Source organism: Henckelia pumila, unplaced genomic scaffold, assembly GCF_033568475.1.
Source record: "Henckelia pumila isolate YLH828 unplaced genomic scaffold, ASM3356847v2 CTG_525:::fragment_3, whole genome shotgun sequence".
NCBI lineage: Eukaryota > Viridiplantae > Streptophyta > Magnoliopsida > Lamiales > Gesneriaceae > Henckelia > Henckelia pumila.
The window spans coordinates 3,818,414-3,838,581 of NW_027331857.1; positions in this window are offsets into that span (position 1 = coordinate 3,818,414).

Sequence of the window (20,168 nt, forward strand, 5' to 3'; positions counted from 1 at the left end):
AAATAATTATTTCTTATAATATTAAAATTAATATAAATTTGTTTTACACTTTTAATAAATAAAAAGTATTTTAAAATAAAATATGCACTTAGTTGAATTTAGTAAAAATAGTTGGACTTAAAAGCAATTTTACTGAAGGATAAAATCAACTTTTTAGTTGGACCGTGTATCAATTAAGCCATTTTCAATAGTTCATGTACCAATTTGATATTTTATCAATAGTTCGTGTACCAAAATAAATTTTACTCTTTAAAATGCATGCACGATATTTCTAAAAACATGTATTAACACTTTTAATACACCAAATTAAATAACCATATTCACTCATTTTTTGCTATTTAAGAGAAGATTATTTAGCCTATATGTGTAAAATATACTCTAAGGTTGCCATTAAAATCAATTACTATGGCATGGGCAGGATCCGGTCGATGCTACCCCATCCAGGTACTACTCGGATGGGCCATGGGGTACTACCCGGATAGGATATGGACGGCCCGGAACTCTTTGCAGGTCAAATCAATGATGATCCGGGCCGTCCGATCTGGCTTCAGGACAGTGTCCTGAAGACAGCATCGACCGAACCCATGGGCAGAACCAATATAGGCCCCCCTCAATTTTCTTATATAAGTATTTATTATAATAATTTTAATATTTATTTAATAAAATAAAAAATCGTAGAAATCAATTGTAAGTCACATTTGTGATATATATTGAAAAATATATATTTAGTAACTTATCAAATGATTGTATAATAAATCATTATGAATTGATATAATGTTTTAACTTTCCTACTCGTATTTTCATTGATATAAATTATATTTTTATGATTTTATATATAGTGTGCACAATGATGGAACCATGTTTTTATTTGTACCCGGATTAGAATTTTTTAAGTCATCTATTTTGTATAGGTTGGGCTTGTATCTTTTCATTTTTTAAATTGGGTCACCAAACTATAAAAAAAATTGGACTAAATTGAATGTATAAAAAATTAAAAAAAAATTGGGTCACCCGAGCTACCGCCCGGACGGAGCACACATGGCTCCGCCCTTGATTTTGTCCCCCCAAACATAATTTCTGAGTCCGTCCCTGACTATAGGGCATTGTTTGGTGCAAACGATAACGTAATTGTCTCCATTGTATCAATGTCACTCTCTCCAATGTGCCTTTCTTTTTTATTTTTTTTCTCACTCACACACTCATTGAAAAACTTCTTAGAGGACCATCCATCCCAGAATTGTATTCAGTCAATCATATTTAACTTTGGAGTTTTTAAGTTATAGGATATCAAAAAGAATATGTATCTTGTTGATATGACTATTACCTATAGAATATTTTAAACATTCAACAACTGCATATTCTCATACATGCACAATCTTGGAATTCTTCTTATTTCAGTGTAGGATCAATTTATTCATGTTCACGTTTGTCTAGAAGCCTATCATAAGTCGTTTTTTGTTCATGCTATCTCGTGACACCAGCAATTACTATTGCTCTCGTCAACCCTATGCATCACAGATAAGATTCAACATCATTGGATCATCGTGATTGACTCAAGTTTTAGATGTCTCACATCAGTTGGATTTAGTTTTTGGTAATTGTATATATGAACTTCGACAATCATCCACTGGCCTTGAGCTAGATTTTGTGATGCAGTTAGATCCAGTTCATAATCTTAACATATATCAGAGGTCAGTCCCACTATTATGTATTAGACTACTCTTACGGACCACCCATGTTAATGTTTTGTAAAATTCATGGTTCAGTTGTTTATTCATGAACCTGAGAATGATGTGTTAGATATCCAACATCGATTGAATTAAGTTTTTGATAGTTGTATATATGATTTGAACAATAATCCTTCTTTGAGTTAGCTTTTGAGATAATGTTAACCAAATTCCATAATCTCAACAAGTTTTACAATAATAATAATTGGAGTTAAAAATATATATATTTTATCTATATATTTCAATTTATCATCCCAATCAACGAATCAAGTTATCTCTACGAGAGTACTGAAATCAATGTCTTTTTAAAGTCTATGAATATCGCTTTAAAGGGTTGAAATTGGTTGTATTTTTGTAGTTGTTTTAATTATGGCATGACAAAGGTAGGGAATCCATTAATCCATCCACCATGTTAAATTTTGTGTGCTCCGATTCCTTTTCCTTTCTTTTGGCAGAAACAAATTTGCAACACAACATTATTTTTATGAAGGTGAAGATGTTTGTGTTTGTCTTTTGCAATTATTAGAGATTCTATTTCATTGAAAATTAGTTGAAGCGCAACAGATCCACATCTTAATTATTGATTGAAGCCACATAAATATTTGTGATGTCGTTTAACATTACGAAATTTTCATCATATCAAAACAAATAATATTACTTTATATCATATTATATTCAACAAAAGATCTCTTTTTTTGACCAACTTCAAAGGGAGTGTCTGATTGGAAAAAATATATATGTGATTGAAAAATAGTCAGGAGTTCGATTTTTCTTAGCAATATTTTTCGGGTGAGTCTATTGCACAAGGCTTATGCAATACGGTTTATCTGACTAGTATGGTTTGCATGCACAAGACTTACGCGATACGGTTTATCTGACTAGCATGGTTTGCAAGCTGTTATTTTCGGATGAAATTCTTTCATATAAATTTTTAAAATCAACCCCATTTTTTTGTCTAAAAAAACTAGTTATATTTCTCAAAGGAGAAAAATGTAATAATTGTTATAAAATTGATTTACCCAAAATTATATATCATTTTTAATTTATGGGGAAAATTGTTTTTTTGGTCCTGTATGTTTGTCACTTTGCGATTTTAGTCCTTTATATTTTCAGATTGCAGTTTTAGTCCGCTATCTTTATTTTTTTGGCAATTTTAGTCCTTTTTCCGATGTGGCGCTGACGTGGCACAAATTCAATGCTGATGTGGAGCTGACGTGTACAGTGCCACGTCAGCATTTTCGAAGAAAAAGGACCGAAATTGCCAAAAATTGAAACATACAGGACTAAAACTGAAATGTGAAAACATAAAGGACCAAAATCGCAAAGTGACAAACATACAGGACTAAATTTGCAATTTTCCCTTAATTTATGTTAAACTTTTTCCTATTAGGCGTGCGCGTGAGAGAGAGGGTATGGAGAGAGCGATAATATCAATGGGTTTTTTTATATTAATTTATTTTTCTCACAAAATCTTGCGCGATTAAATTCAACCATAATATTTTTGTATCTATCAAAATAAAGAATGGTATCTTTTAGTATGGATATGTCAACATTGTGAATCAAGTTGACTGAGTGACCTCAATTCCCATTCACATAATTTAATTGATCTGAGTTCTTATAAGTTAATTATAACACTCAAGTTTGAAGAAGTTAATAAAAACGAGTGAGCTTGATATAGATCGTGTCGATCAATATTATGTACATAACAATCTTACAAAATACTTATATTATATTATATGATTTATATATATCTAAGGTTCTAAATATGTTGATTGTTTAGGTTTTTAAATGCTGTATGGTTTTCTTAATCTTAACTTATCTTAATCTTATCTTAATATCTGAAAGTACTGTGACATTCTATTAGCAACAAATATTGCCCAATATTATTTGTTATAATTCGTTAACAACAATTTTCTTTGGAATTTCTCGATCAAGATAATGACAAGGCAAATAAAGCAGCGGGCCAATCACTTTTTTTTTTAAATAAAAAAAACAACTCTTTGTTACTTTTTTAAGGACGCTTGATTTGGATTTGTTCTTCGATAACCACCACTGATAATTTCGAAAATATTGTGGTTTACTTTATTAACGTAGTTTGCAGGCTATTGCATTAGTTTGAAAGTTTACCCAGAGCGCACTGAAAGGTAGTAGCTGCGGGTTCTCACGTCACAAAAGAAAATATTGTACTTTTTTAATGGTTATTATTTTATATAAGATATTAAGATGGTAGAAAAATTAAATTTTTTGTCATGCAATTTTAATATTTTCGTTCGGCTATATCATTTTAGTAATTTTTTTTTTGGAGTGTTGACGTAATAACGAGAAATGATGGTATGCATATATATTATACCATAAAAAATTGTTGATTGAACATTTCTTATGTATTTTCGATGAAAAATGATTAAAATCAAAAAAATCATTATAAATTAGTGAAATAAGATAGTGAATTGATCGATCGTCAGTATTACCAAAAATAAAAACGTGTCGATAATTAAATTTACTATATTTAATATATAGTTTTTATTTGATAATGCATTAGTGCCTTAGGAAAACTAATTTTTATACTTTTAATAGATATTACAAAATTACCCCTACAATTAATAGCTAAATCTACCAAGTTACAAAGGATAAAACAACATTTCAATTTCAAACCCCCAACTTTTCTTTCCCTTTCGGCACATTTTTTTTCCCCGGTATAGCCACTTTTAAAAAAAAAAATTTACTTTAAACATTTTCATTATAAATCAAACTTCAAACTATATTTCTTTTGCCAGCTCTTAGTGGAGCTAATATGGTTATATATTTCATATTTGACGCAGGGGAAAAGTTTGGCCAAAATTTTATTGTTCTTTTATAATTTAAGAGATGGATTTTCATCCTTTTTCACACGATTTTCAGGTTGTCATTCGGTGTTTTGCTTTATCCACGTTCATATTTTTTTTTAAAAAATGTACTTGATTTCTTGAATAAAAAAAACTGTTATCCTTGATCATTTTCATGGCTTTTTTCTATGAATAACCGTGAGGCTTTTATTAAGTTACACACACATGGTGTTTATGTGACAATTAGTATATAATAATCCATAAAAATTTCAACTACGTTAAACATGGGTTGGTAACAAATACAACATTATTTAAAAATAAAAAACAAATACAACTTATATATTATGATCTCGAGGAGTGACGTCAGCCTTAAAGAACTTGTACCCTAGCATATTCAACCATCATTTTTTTGTACCTTGATCATGTACAGAATCCTTACAATTATTGTTCCTCTAGAATTGAAAGTTCAAAGAACTCATAAAATTCACACTCAACCCAAAAATTCAAAGAAATTTAGAGAACCGTAACTCACTGTGGGTAGTCCACAAATTTGAGATTGAATTTTTTTCTTAAAAATTATCGACTCTAATAGTGAAATTTGAAAAAACATCATCTCCCCTCTAACTTCACAGTTTATTAAGATCAAATAACAGCTCAACAACGATTGTTCAATACGATTTTCATATAAATTTCGTCGATTAATATAAATAAATTAACATAACCTACCACGAGTTCCCAAAAATCTCACGAAGAGACCATGAACTGACGTCAAATCCGCATTCGACCAGATTTAGGTCAATCCAAAAGCTCTAAAAAAACAAAAATCCTGCATATATATGTATATTCGAGATAAAAGCTCTATTTGCTTATGGTGGGTCTATATATAAATATAGATCTTGGGATGTATCTCGAAATAATATATATGGTCATGTCCATTGTTGAGGGACCTGATTCATCAGACAATACTCACATGATACGCCAATGATTTAACATTAAATGTTGGAGTGAAGAACTGAAGATAAGCTAGCTCCATGCCTCCATCCAAACATATATATCTACCTACATTTCGTTGGTTTCATCCATTTATTTCATTGATCAGTACGTATTTTCATCAAAATACACGTGGTAAATTAAAGTTTCTTCTACCCATCTTTTTTTAAGGAGAGATAACTATTTTTTTAATCAATTAAATCTTGAGATTTTGAGTTCTGGTGCACTAACATTATCTATTTTGTTTTTGTTTTTTGTCTGCTGACTTAATTCACCATAAAAAAAATGACATGACTATAAGAATTGTCACATATCCAGCACCATGTGAGCAATTCGGTAATAATAAAAAAATAATTAATGTAAATACATTAAAGTCAAAATTCGACAAGTTAATGTACTGAGACCCAAAATTAAACCGGAGTGAATCAAACAAATGTCATGATTCATGACTTTATTAGTAACATAACAAATGTCATGATTCATGACTTTATTAGTAACATTTCATTAATCGATGACTTTGGTTCGCTAATTTTTGTTTTCTTTTTACAAGAATTTTTTTTTTTTTTTTTTCTAAAAAAACAATTTCATCGATCAATTTTCCGTAATTATGCTTCTTGAAACTAAAGTCGTGATAAAAAAATAGAAAAGAAAAAGGAGAAGAGACACTCCATCGAGACATATCATATATGTGTGGTACAAGGGGCAATCAAATCGAACTGTAATTTATCTTGTCGGCTCCAAATAAACTTTCAATCTAATATTCTGGTAAATAATCTATGTACTCATTGTTTTATTAATTCATGGAGTTTATTTTGTAGAAATCAAGGCATGGTCCAATTTTTGGTTCAATCAACCTATTTATAAGAGTTGATTGATATACCAGCTTAATATCTACCAAATTATAAAATGAATCATTTATTCAATGTATATCGAATGAAACTCGTCATTATTTTCTCGTTAAATCGAATTAAAATTTACAAAAATTAAAAAAATAAATAAATAGCGGGCGAGCAGGCAAAATTTGACTGCACTATTTTGCTTTTTGCAACCTGGAGGAGACATGTTGCTTTATCTCGACAATCATCATCATTGCCTTTATTAATATTTAATTTAATTATGTTTTACGTATATTTCTTTGAAATATTAATATTATACATATTAAAAATAAATTAAATCTGCGGATTTAGTGATAATTTTCCGCAGCAGTACGTAACTCGCATACAAAAATAATTAATCTAATTCGTTTTCGTTTCATTTTTGACACGTGTTTTGGGAACTATTTATAACACTTGATTAATAAAATTGTCTCTTCTCCACATAATTGGATTAAAACAAACATTAATTATATCAACATCAATGAACGACTAGTTATGATCTATTGACGTTATTTTTGCCTCGTATTATAATTATAATATGCACATATATTATTGTTTATGCTAGAAACCATTTGATTATATTTTCTTCAAAAAAAATTTACATGAATAATTAATGTTTTTTCTTTCTAATATACTCTATAGGTATTGAATTTTAATTTAAAAGTTTTAAGGTATGATTGAGAACTTATTTTGATAATTTATTACCATAAAAAGTGGACATGTTTTTATCAACTTTTTAATTACTTTATAAGGGAATCAATAATATTATATTGTAACATAAAATTTCAAGGATCCAAAGTTAAAATCCGACCTAAACATGATGATGTATACATATTCAACTTTCATAAAGAAATCAGATGGTTATTATTTTTCCATTATTCAAATGAGTAGGTCTTTTGGAACTTGGAAGACGCTCTCGTAAATCTATATGTATGTCTATCCGATTTTATTTATAATTAAAAATAATATTTTTGACATTAAAAAAACATTTTTTCACGAGTTAGGTAGGATATCTATCTTAAAAAATTGATCGAATAAAATCGTTTCATATGAATTTTTGTGTTTATGTATTCTTGAATTAATTTAAAATTTTAAATAAATTTTATTTTTTCAGATAAATTTGTTAAATCCTCCAAAAAATTTAGGCCGTGCGTTTACCCTCAATAATTGAATTTAATTAGGTGATCAGTGCAGGTTCCTGTCCTAATTTTTTTAAAAACATATTTTATAGCACCAAAGGTACTTTGGACAAAAAGCTTCATAAATTTGGCACAAATCCAGATGAATAATTATGTAATGTAAACCAATCCATATTCTTTACCACGTAATCGTTTTTAAATTTTTTATTCGAGGATTACCTGGCTAAATTGGATGATATCTATTTTTTTAATATCATTTTTATGACAATTTCTCATTTTTTGAATAACAATATCTGAGATTACTGACGTCTGACCTGCCTATTTTGTTGCATTAATTAAATTATCATAAAAAATTCATATTTTAGGCTCCTTTTCAATAAATATTTATACTACGTTTTTACAAAAATGTTTTTTCAAAATTTTTTATAAAATTTTTGTAAAATTTTTTAATAATAAATATGCGTTTGAACAACTATTTTATTAAAAAAAAATTTACGATGTAAAAGTAATATGCTTTGATTTCTATTATTTGCTTTCAATTCTAAAAATATATGTAAAAAAGTGCATCTCAATTGTTTTTTAAAATATATATTAGGAGAATACTATTTTTTTATAAAATATATATTTCAAATATTTTTAAAAAATATCTCGTTCAAACGCATATTTTAAATTTATGCTTTTATAAAACACTAAAAATATGTTTAAAAGCACTTCTACAAACATACCATTAAACTTTAGAGAAAACCACATTTTTTGTTTTGTATATTTTCTTCTGCGATTTCGGTTATCTATAATTCTATATTGTTAAATTTTAATTTTAGACATGTATATCTCAATATTTAATTATTTTAATCATTTTGACACAACACACATTGTTGAATCCGACATTTTGGTGATAACAAACAACAACTCATTGTATAGGAATGTGCTACCAATCTTTTGTATTCCAGGAATCTACTACAACTCCTACCGCAACCGTTTAAACCCTTCAAGTTATCTACCGGAAGCTTGTCAACCGCCTTTGTCTCTCGATCGGTTGCAGTCACAAGCCTATCAACTGGTTATTCAAACCAGCAGAGGATAAATCTATCTACCGGTAGAGTGCCAAGTGCTTATCAAGATATCTCAAGACAAGTACTTGTGACAAGACGTTCATTGCAAAATCTTTATCAAAAGCAGAACCGGCGTATCAGAAGATCTGTTGACTCTTGCATCGAGACAACAGGTTGCACTAAAATGGCAAAAACGCAGAATGGCTACAGATAAAGCATTCGACCGTTTATACCAGTTTTGGACCCTGGAAGTTGTCTGCATTTAAAGAAGTGTACGATCTTCATGCAGAATCATCAATGCATTTATGAAGCATTAAATGTGCATTCAATGCAGCATCAGAACGTTCAAAATAAAGACGTTGATGATTGACCTATATAAAGGGAAGATTGCTCAAGAAGTGACAAGAAGACAAGCAACACGAAAAATCTCAATCAACTCAATCACTTGAATACTATCAGAAGTCCTCATCTGATATACTGAAGCAATACTTGAGCACACTTACAAGATCATTCACTTGCTGCTCAAATAAACCCTCGCCTACAGTTTACATATCTGATCTTCAAGGATCATCCTAGGATTTCCAAGCCTCTCGACCGCTCTGCAGTTTGAGAAGCTCAACCGAACTATACTCATTATTGAAGAGACTTGAAGCTACTCTGAAAGCTTCCACCAGTCTGATAAGAACTAAGAATCTTATCTGTGTAAATCTAGGAGTTTCGGATTAGGCATTGGATAAGTCCTAAGTCTGAAGTGGGTGTATTGCAAGACGTTGTAATAACCAAAGTCTTCTAGTGAATTCCTTCCTAAGTGGAAGAAGGGGAGACGTAGAAGGATTAAGCCTTCGAACTTCCAAAAATCGTGCCTTAGCTTTACTGCTATTTATCTTACATATTGCTCATACATTGTGTTCTAAACTTTGCATCACTAAAACCTCTGAACTATTTCCGCACTATTTAAGTTGTTCAAACCGTTTTAGAAGTTGAGAAAACAGATTAAGTGAACTAAACTTCACTTGATTATTTTGAAAAGAAAGAAGAAAAGTTTCAGAGTGTATTCACCCCCCCTTCTACCCTCTGAACCGATCCCAACAAGTGGTATCAGAGAGGGTTCCTTTCTCAACTGCTGATCTAAAGTTTTAAAATCATGACTTATTTCAACAAAATTCCTATGTTTTCTAAAGAAGATTATGATGACTGAAAAATTCGCTTGCAGGCACATCTTGCAGCACAGGACGATGACATGCTATATGTCATAACAGACGGTCCCATCAAAATCATGAAGGTCAACCCAGCTCTAACGATGGTGCAGGACAAATGATTGAGAAACCAAGAGCTGAGTGGACTACTGAGGACAAAAAGAAGGCCAATCTTGACAATGTGGCCCGGGACATCCTATACAAAACACTGGACAAGAACATGTTCAGCAAAATCAAGTCATGCTCCACAGCAAAGGAGATTTGGGAGAAGCTCACTCAGCTGTGTGAAGGAAATGACCAGACCAAGGAAAACAAGCTCACCATGGCCATTCAAAAATATGACAATGCCAAAATGAAGCCAGGGGAAACCATGGCTGAATTTGATGAACGGTTTAGTAGTATCATTTGTGACCTTATTGCTTTAGGAAAAACTTATACTAACCGTGAAATTGCTGTGAAGGTTATGAGAGCTTTGCCCAAAGAATGGGAAATCAAGACAGTGGCCATGAGGGAGTCAAAAGACTTAAGCAAGGTTGAACTGCATGATCTCTTTGCAGATCTCAAAGCCTACGAGTTCGAGCTCAACATGAGGACAGAAGATGGACCATATAACTCTCAACCAACCAAGGCCTTAACCTCAACGGTGATGCGTCCACCGGTCGAGGAAGCTCCAAAGAGATCAGCTGAGCAAATCAGCAACGAAGTCATGACACTCTTTGTCAAGAAATTTGGTAGATTTATGCGTAAAAACAATTCTAAATTTAAAAATTATCATAAATCGGACCATACAGACGATGGTCCCACTTGTTTTAACTGTGGCAAGCCAGGCCATTTCATTGCAGATTGCACCAAGCCTAAGAGCAATGATCAGAAGCAAGTCTTCGAAAGAAGAAGGGGCAAGGAGGACAAGAGGACGTTTAGAAAAGGTAGAGACCAAAGGGTTCTAGTAGCAGACGAAAGCAAAAGCAAGTGGGCTGAATCTGACTCTGACAACCCCGATACCGGAAGCTCTTCAGATGACAGCGAAGATGAAAAGGTGGAATGCCTCATGGCTGACATCGAAGAAGAAGCTGAGGAGGTATTTGACTTTGGTTCACCTGAATTTACTCACAGTGATCTAGTTACTGCTTTACACGAAATGGCTAATGAATACAAAGCATTATCCAAGGAATTCGAGGAGGTAAAGGCAGAAAGATCTGACCTAAAAGATAAGTCAAGCGAATCAAGCTGCATGCAGCGAAAAGAGCTTGATGGTCTTAAGGTCAAGCTAAGTCTACTGGCTACTGAGAATGACACCTTGAAAAGAGTGTTCCAAGCAACCTTGACTGAGAACAAAAAACTACTTGAAATAATTAAGGCTTGGAATAAATCTTCTGTAACCATTGACAAGATTCAGGAAATCCAAAGACCGGCACATGACAAAACCGGTCTAGGGTTTGGAACAAATTAACAGTCTATGGAATCTTGTATTCAGTCAAGCCTGGACAAAGGCAATCTTAACAAAATAAGATTTGTCAGGTCCAGCATGATATATGAACATGATGAGTGCAGCTTTGACAAAAATCAGAAAGTATCTAACGAACGAAGCTCTAAGCATAGAGGGCTGGGATATGTGGATCCCCAGATCTCCAATCAAAGAGGAACTTGGGTCAAACCAAAACCTAATGAAAGAAGAAAGGGAAACCAATCTAATTTCGAAAGGCCATGGAATGAGTCTAACTACTCTAAGAGAAGATGGTCAAAGGAGAAGCCTTACCAGTACTTTAATTGCAGGCCAGTTCAAAAGAGGTACAGGCTAACTGATAAAGATCAAAAAGGCAAGCAGCACACAGCAACCTCACAAGCACACACATTTACTGTTTATCGACCGCACAGATTTCTGGACACACACACGGGCAAACCTGTAAGGGTGTTTCAGGTGTGGGTCCCGAAAGGGCTAATCCGACCTGGACCCTACTAGATATGGGTACCAAAAGTTCTTCACTTTTTGAAGGTACTAAAAGTCCAAACGGGCGAGAAGACCACTTCTATCAAGGACACTACCTGGTACTTAGATAGTGGTTGCTCACGGCACATGACAGGGAATCCAGAACTTTTAACAGAAGTGGTGTTGTGCAAAGGACCAAAGATCAGCTTTGGAGACAACTCCAAAGGTAAAACCGTGGGTAAGGGTAAGATTATCCATGGTAACATCATTATTAAAGATGTGTTGCTTGTTGACAAACTGTGCTATAATTTGATAATTATTAGTCAACTATGTGACAATGATCATTCAGTCGAGTTTCACAAAAACACTTGCATCATCAAAAATGACAAAGGTGAGACTCTTATGACCGGTGTAAGAGACCTAAACACCTACAAGGTAAACTGGTCTTGCTCACATATTTCTTCACCTACTTGTCTTACTGCTCATCATGATAAACATTGGTTGTGGCATAAGCGGTTAAATCATCTAAATTTTAAGTCTATTTCTAACTTGAGGAAGCATGATTTGGTTTCTGGTCTGCCTGAAGGAGATTTTATAAAGGACAAAGTTTGTCCTGCTTGTCAACTAGGAAAGCAGGTGAGAGCAACCTTTAAAAATAAAGGGTGTATGTCTTCTTACAAATGTTTAGATTTACTTCACATGGACCTATTTGGTCATATACCAGTAAGAAGCATAGGGGGAATGAGATATGCTCTTGTTGTTTTAGATGACTTTTCTCGATTTACCTGGGTCATCTTTCTCTCTTCAAAAGATCAAGCTGCACCTCACCTGATTAAGCTTTTTAAACGCTTGCAAAATGAACAATCTACTGTGATAGATAGAATCAGGAGTGATAGAGGGACTGAGTTTTTAAACACCACTCTTATGACTTATCTAGATGATCAGGGAATCAAGCATGAGCTGTCAGCTGCTAGATCCCCACAGCAAAATGAGGTGGCTGAAAGAAGGAACCGTACTTTAAAAGAAGCAGCCAGAACTATGATTGCTGATTCAAATATTTCTCAAAGGCTTTGGGCAGAAGCAGTTAACACAGCTTGTTATACTCAAAACAGATCTATGATTAATAAACGATTTAACAAAACTCCATATGAGATCTGGAATGGCACAAAACCTGATATTTCTTACTTCAAAATTTTTGGGTGCAAATGCTTTATCCACAACAATGGCAAAAATCATTTGACAGCCTTCGATTCCAAAGCAGACGAAGGAAATTTTATTGGTTACTCAGCCGTTAGCAGAGCTTATCGAGTGTTCAATCAAAGATCACTAACGGTCGAGGAAACCATTCATGTTGTTTTTGATGAATCTACTCTTTGTACAGAACAAACTCAAGGGAGCATAAATGATCTGAGTCATAGACTGGAAAACACAAATCTACAGGAAGAGAGTGACAGTGATCCATATCCTCCAAAGAAGGATGATCCAGTTCCCTCTACCGTGTGTGATCAAACAAGGCCAGAAGAGGATCCATCAGTTGATAACGATCCTCCTGCCAATAATGATCCAGTAAACGAGGACGTTCATCAACCAATTGATGACAACCCTTTAGGGAATTATTTTAGGTGCAACAAAGATCATCCACCTGGGTTGGTCATAGGTGACCCTTCTGCTCCTCGAAAAACACGTGGTCAAATGATTAATGAATTCTTGCATGCAGCTTTCATATCTCAGGTAGAGCCCAAGAAGATAGATGAAGCTCTATCAGATGCCAGCTGGATTGAAGTTATGCAAGAAGAGTTGAATCAATTCACCCGCAACAATGTTTGGCATCTAGTTCCTCGACCGGAAAATCAAAATGTGATTGGAACTAGATGGGTGTTTCGTAACAAGCTCAATGAACATGGCACTGTTGTGCGTAACAAAGCTCGACTTGTTGCCCAAGGATTCAGACAAGAAGAAGGCATAGACTTTGAGGAATCCTTCGCGCCAGTTGCAAGACTAGAAGCAATCCGCATCTTTCTTGCCTATGCAGCTTTCAAGGACTTTAAAGTTTATCAAATGGATGTCAAGTCTGCATTCCTCAATGGTCTACTTCAAGAAGAGGTGTACGTTGAACAACCACCAGGTTTTGTCAATCCTACTCATCCTCAATATATCTATAAACTTGACAAAGCCCTCTATGGATTAAAACAAGCACCGCGTGCATGATATGATACATTACTAAAATTTTTACTGGAACATGATTTCCAAATTGGAACGGTCGATAAGACCTTGTTTAAATTTGTAAAAGGTAATCATGTGTTACTAGTACAAATTTATGTTGATGACATTATATTTGGGTCAACTAACCCCAAGTTGTGCTCAAAGTTCTCTAAGATGATGCAGGAGAAATTTGAAATGAGCATGATGGGCGAGCTAAACTTCTTTCTTGGATTGCAAGTAAAGCAAATTGAAACTGGAATATTTATCAATCAATCCAAGTATGCCAAGGAATTGGTAAAGAAGTTTGGAATGGAACAGTGCTCAACTGTATCTACCCCCATGAGTACATCAATCAAGCTTGATAAAGATGAAGGGGGAATCCCGGTCGAGGTAACAATGTATCGAGGCCTTATTGGCTCATTGCTTTATTTGACTGCCAGTCGACCGGATATCATGTATTCAGTTTGTTTATGTGCTAGATTTCAAGCAGCACCTAAGCAATCTCATTTCATTGTCGCCAAACGAATAATTAAATATATTAAAGGAACTACTAATGTGGGTCTTTGGTATCCCAAAGATTCAAATCTTAATCTTATTGGCTATTTAGATGCAGATTATGCAGGTTGTAGAATTGATCGCAAAAGTACAAGTGGCACATGTCAATTCCTTGGAGATAGACTAATTTCGTGGTCAAGTAAGAAGCAGACATCAATTGCTACCTCGACCGTCGAAGCAGAATACCTTGCTGCTGGCAGCTGTTGTGCTCAAATACTCTGGATTCAACAGCAGCTTAATGATTATGGAATCCGGTCGAGTGAAGCTCCAATCTACTGTGACAATACAAGTGCCATAGCCATCACTCACAATCCAGTGATGCACTCTAGGACAAAGCACATTGATGTCAGGCATCACTTTATCCGAGATCATGTCTTAAAGAAGGAAATCAGGCTGGAATACATCTCTACCGATCAGCAAGCAGCAGACATATTCACCAAGCCTTTACCGGACGCTAAGTTTTCATATTTTCGAAATATTCTTGGCTTAGTAGATCTAAGTTAGTATGCATGTTTTTAGGGAGAATGATTGCCAGTGTGACGTTAATAGCTTAGCTGTTACATTGCCATAAATGTTGGCATATCATCCGCCTTTAGCTAGTCTCTGACAGGCTCCGTACTAGCAGCTTTGTGCTTTGAACCAAATGACATTAATTGGGCGCGGTGATTATACTCTTCAAAACTTTTTGAATTTCAAAAATATTTTTCATGACGTCACCCTATGGCCCATAGGTTCCTATATATACTTCTTTACACTCGTATATCAACCTTTCACCGTTGCTAAAGCTTCATATTGCATTAAAAGTTCTATCGTATTACTATCAAGCTTTTGCTTACTCTCTGCTCGAGTTCTTATCTACAGCTATCATGTCGATCCAGAAGACTTGCCTTGCAATCAACTTTGATTCCGTTATTGAGGCAAACAATGCAGGAATCACTGAGGTCTTCACCATGCTTGAAGCCTCTGGACTAAAGAAGTTTCTGGGAAGCAGCGCCATCTGCGATCTTCCTGTATTGAAGGAGTTCTTTGCAACCGCTCAAATCGAGCATGGGACTGTCAAATGCTTGATCCGGATAGAGTCCTACTCCTTCAATCAAAAGTTCTTCGCCAGCACATTTGATCTGCCCTCCAGGGGTTTGACAAAATGCGCGGATCTTCCCGATGGTAACTGCTCATACTGGTTGAAGGAGTTCTCAACCACTGATGCTCCGATCAAACTGCCGGCTCAGAAGACATCTCTTAAAGCTCCATTCAGGCTATTGACCAACATCGTGGCCAAAAATCTTCTTGCCAAGGCTGGATCATACGACAAGGTGACGATGGAGAAATTCCAATACATGGCTTGTATCGCCTCCAAAATCAACATCAACTGGTCAGACATATTGTTCACTACCTTATGTGAAATGATCAGGGGAAAAGGGCAATCCGAGGGATTTGCTCTGCAAATTTGCCACATCTTGAGCGTCTTTGGAGTAGACTTCTCCAAGACTGAGCCTCTGCATCCCACCAAATGGCTCAACAAGTCTACAATCTTCAAATTTCTGAACAAGATAGAGGTTGCGGTCGACACTCTGCCTTCAACCGCAAGTGTTGTTGCTGTCACTCAACCGCTTTCAACAGTTCCGGTAGCGGCCAAACCAGCCCATACCAAGAAATCTGCCAAGCGTCAACTTATCATAGAGTCTGACTCTGAAGACGAATCACGTGAGAACGTTCCACTGATTCAAGCCTTCAGCAAGTCATCTCCTTCTGTCTCCAAAGCAGCCGTGTCATCCACGCCTGCAGGCGAGAAGAAGAGGCAGCACAAGAAGTTAAAGTCCCTTTCTGGACTTGCTCCTACCGTTCCAACACCAATTCTGCCAACGGTTGAGACTACTACCACTGCTGCTACTACTGCTCCACGTCCTACCAAGGGTGTGATAATCAGGAAAGGTGCCTCATCAACTCCAAAGGTCACTCTCGCTGATCCTAAGGACAAAGGGAAAGGTGTGATGATCTACTCACCTAAGGCTTAACCAGCAGCTACTGTGGAGCTCAACTTGATCATCTCTCATGTTCTCCGCACTAACAAGCGTCACCTACAGCGCTTTGACAGATGGCATCATTCCCGTACTCACCTGACGCTTGCTCAAATATTTCCTAAGTGGAAAGCTCTGAATGTTATTGAGCAAAAGATGCTTCTTTTTGCTGACACTGAAGACATCGTGGAGGCTCTGGGAAGAAGACAGCTCATCGACTTGAAGCTTCGAGGAAGCCTGTTATCTCTGTTGATTAATGAGCGTGTCAAGAACTTCAAATCCAAGAGTACTACCGCCGCCGATGACTTTGTGATTTTGACTGGACTACAGAATAGTCTACGTCAAATCACTCAACTACTTCAGCACCTCCAAGCTCTTAACAACGTAAAAACGACAGCTTCAGCAGCTTGTTTACAGGCTTATGGACTGGAAGCATAGGTGATGATGAAGACTTTTCTTACCCAAGATCAGGGTGAAGAAGACGTCTCTGCTCTTACTCTTTCAGATGGGATTCTGACCGGTCTCATCACTGCTGACCTGTTTCAGTCATCTGCTCTAGGATCGATTGTGGGCGCATCTTCATCGGTCGACCCCGCCTCAACCGCAGTCCAAGCAGTAATTCAACCGAAAGCAGCTGTGACTGCTCACTCATCTCCAGCGACGACCGTTCACACCTCTCCCAGTCGTCCACAAGATTCTTTCGAAGTGATTGAAAAAGAGATTCCTGTCACCTCTGTGACAGAGGCTCCTTGCAGCAGTGAAGCAGTAGTGCCCCCAACAGAGATACCAAGCACTATTGTATCACTTGCACCTCCAGAACAGCCAGTGACTGAAGCTGACCCAGCACTTCAACCGTCTCCATCTACTGAAAAGTTTGTGGAAGATCTCCTAATGGATGAACCGAGTGCTGATCCTGCTACTACACCAACCATCTTGGCTGCAGTCGAGACTCCTACATCTCCAACTGTACCACTATTGGAAGGTCCATCAGCTAGCTCTCCAGCCAGATCACCAGCACCACATCATCTTGAGTCTGGCCCGGTTTCACCAAGGAATGACCCACAGAGTCAAATGCTTCAGACTGATGACTCATTAATTGAAGCCATGGCCGCAGCTCTGGATCACACTTTGATAAATAGGCTTCATGAGCTTATGCAAACAGTTCGATCCTTCTCACAAGACATCACAAACTCATCCTTATAGGTTGACAATTCACGCCAGACGATGATTCGGCATTTTGAGACCGTGTCTCGAGACCTTGCTCATCTGTCCAAAGAGATCACTGCCCATCATCGCACTCAAATCAAAACGCTCTCTACCGTCTCCGAACAAGTTGTCAGATCCGAAAACCGCCTTCATAGGCAGTTGAATGATCGGATGGACACTATGCAAGCTACTCTACTTGCTCAACTAGATGCAAAAATTGATACTATGCAAGCCTGCCTTGGCACTCAACTCACCGAGATCATCCTTCGACTCAACCAAGGTGATGCCAAAAAGGGGGAAGAAGAGCAACGAATAGCAGCAGAGGCAAGAAGACGTGAGGAAGAAGCCGACAGAAGAAGAAGAGAAGGCGATAGGTCAGGAGGAGCCAGTTGGTTCAAAAGATGAACAACTTGTCTCTTCTTTACTTATCGTAGCTGTATCTCATTTTGTTTTTCTTCAGTAGATGTAATAAGAATGCTTATTGTAATTAATGAAATTCATTCTCTCAATGAAGTTCATTTTAATGCTTTCATATTGTTCTTGGAGCACTTAAGTTTTGTCATCACCAAAAAGAGGGAAATTGTTGAATCCGACATTTTGGTGATAACAAACAACTCATTGTATAGGAATGTGCTACCAATCTTTTGTATTTCAGAAATCTACTACAACTCCTACCGCAACCGTCTAAACCCTTCAAGTTATCTACCGAAAGCTTGTCAACCGCCTTTGTCTCTCGACCGGTTGCAGTCACAAGCCTATCAACTGGTTATTCAAACCAGCAGAGGATAAATCTATCTACCGGTAGAGTGCCAACTGCTTATCAAAATATCTCAAGACAAGTACTTGTGACAAGACGTTCATTGCAAAATCTTTATCAAAAGCAGAACCGGCGTATCAGAAGATCTGTTGACTCTTGCATCGAGACAACAGGTTGCACTAAAATGGCAAAAACGCAGAATGGCTACAGATAAAGCATTCGACCGTTTATACCAGTTTTGGACCCTGGAAGTTGTCTGCATTTAAAGAAGTGTACGATCTTCATGTAAAATCATCAATGCATTTATGAAGCATTAAATGTGCATTCAATGCAGCATCAGAACGTTCAAAATAAAGACGTTGATGATTGACCTATATAAAGGGAAGATTGCTCAAGAAGTGACAAGAAGACAAGCAACACGAAAAATCTCAATCAACTCAATCACTTGAATACTATCAGAAGTCCTCATCTGATATACTGAAGCAATACTTGAGCACACTTACAAGATCATTCACTTGCTGCTCAAATAAACCCTCGCCTAGGGGTGGGCACGGGTCGGGTAGTTCGGGTTTCGGGTAGTTCGGGTCGGGTACCCGATTAGTCGGGTAGTATTTTATACTACCCGAAACTGAACCGATAACATCGGGTACCCGACTCTTCGGGTAACCGATTAAGTCGGGTTCGGGTCGGGTTCGGGTTCGGGTAACCTAGTTTTTTAAAAAAAACAAAAAAATTAATTTTTAAAAAATAAAAATAATCAAAATAAATACAAACTTTCTCTCATGAAAGAATAAGGACACAGTCCCTTCCCTCATTCACCAAATCATGCATATTTTGTACTAAAATAATGGGCCTCATAATAAAAGTCCAAACCAATAGCCCAATTAATTTTTATATTTTTAAATAAAGTAATAAAAATCGGATAGTCGGGTACCCGATCGGGTAATTCGGGTAGCAGTTTGCTACCCGAAACCGAACCGACTTAATAATAGTCTGGTTCGGTTACTACCCGAACCCGATTAAAAAACCGAACAACCCGATTTTCGTATCCGATCGGTTTCGGGTCGGGTCGGGACCCGAACTACCCGATCCGATTGCCCACCCCTACCCTCGCCTACAGTTTACATATCTGATCTTCAAGGATCATCCTAGGGTTTCCAAGCCTCTCGACCGCTCTGCAGTTTGAGAAGCTCAACCAAACTATACTCATTATTGAAGAGACTTGAAGCTACTCTGAAAGCTTCCACCAGTCTGATAAGAACTGAGAATCTTATCTGTGTAAATCTAGGAGTTTCGGATTAGGCATTGGATAAGTCCTAAGTCTGAAGTGGGTGTATTGCAAGATGTTGTAATAACCAAAGTCTTCTAGTGAATTCCTTCCTAAGTGGAAGAAGGGGAGACGTAGAAGGATTAAGCCTTCGAACTTCCAAAAATCGTGCCTTAGTCTTTACTGCTATTTATCTTACATATTGCTCATACATTGTGTTCTAAACTTTGCATCACTAAAACCTCTGAACTATTTCCGCACTATTTAAGTTGTTCAAACCGTTTTAGAAGTTGAGAAAACAGATTAAGTGAACTAAACTTCACTTGATCATTTTGAAAAGAAAGAAGAAAAGTTTCAGAGTGTATTCACACCCCCCCCCCCTCTACCCTCTGAACCGATCCCAACACACATCATTATGTAGATGTCACTACAATG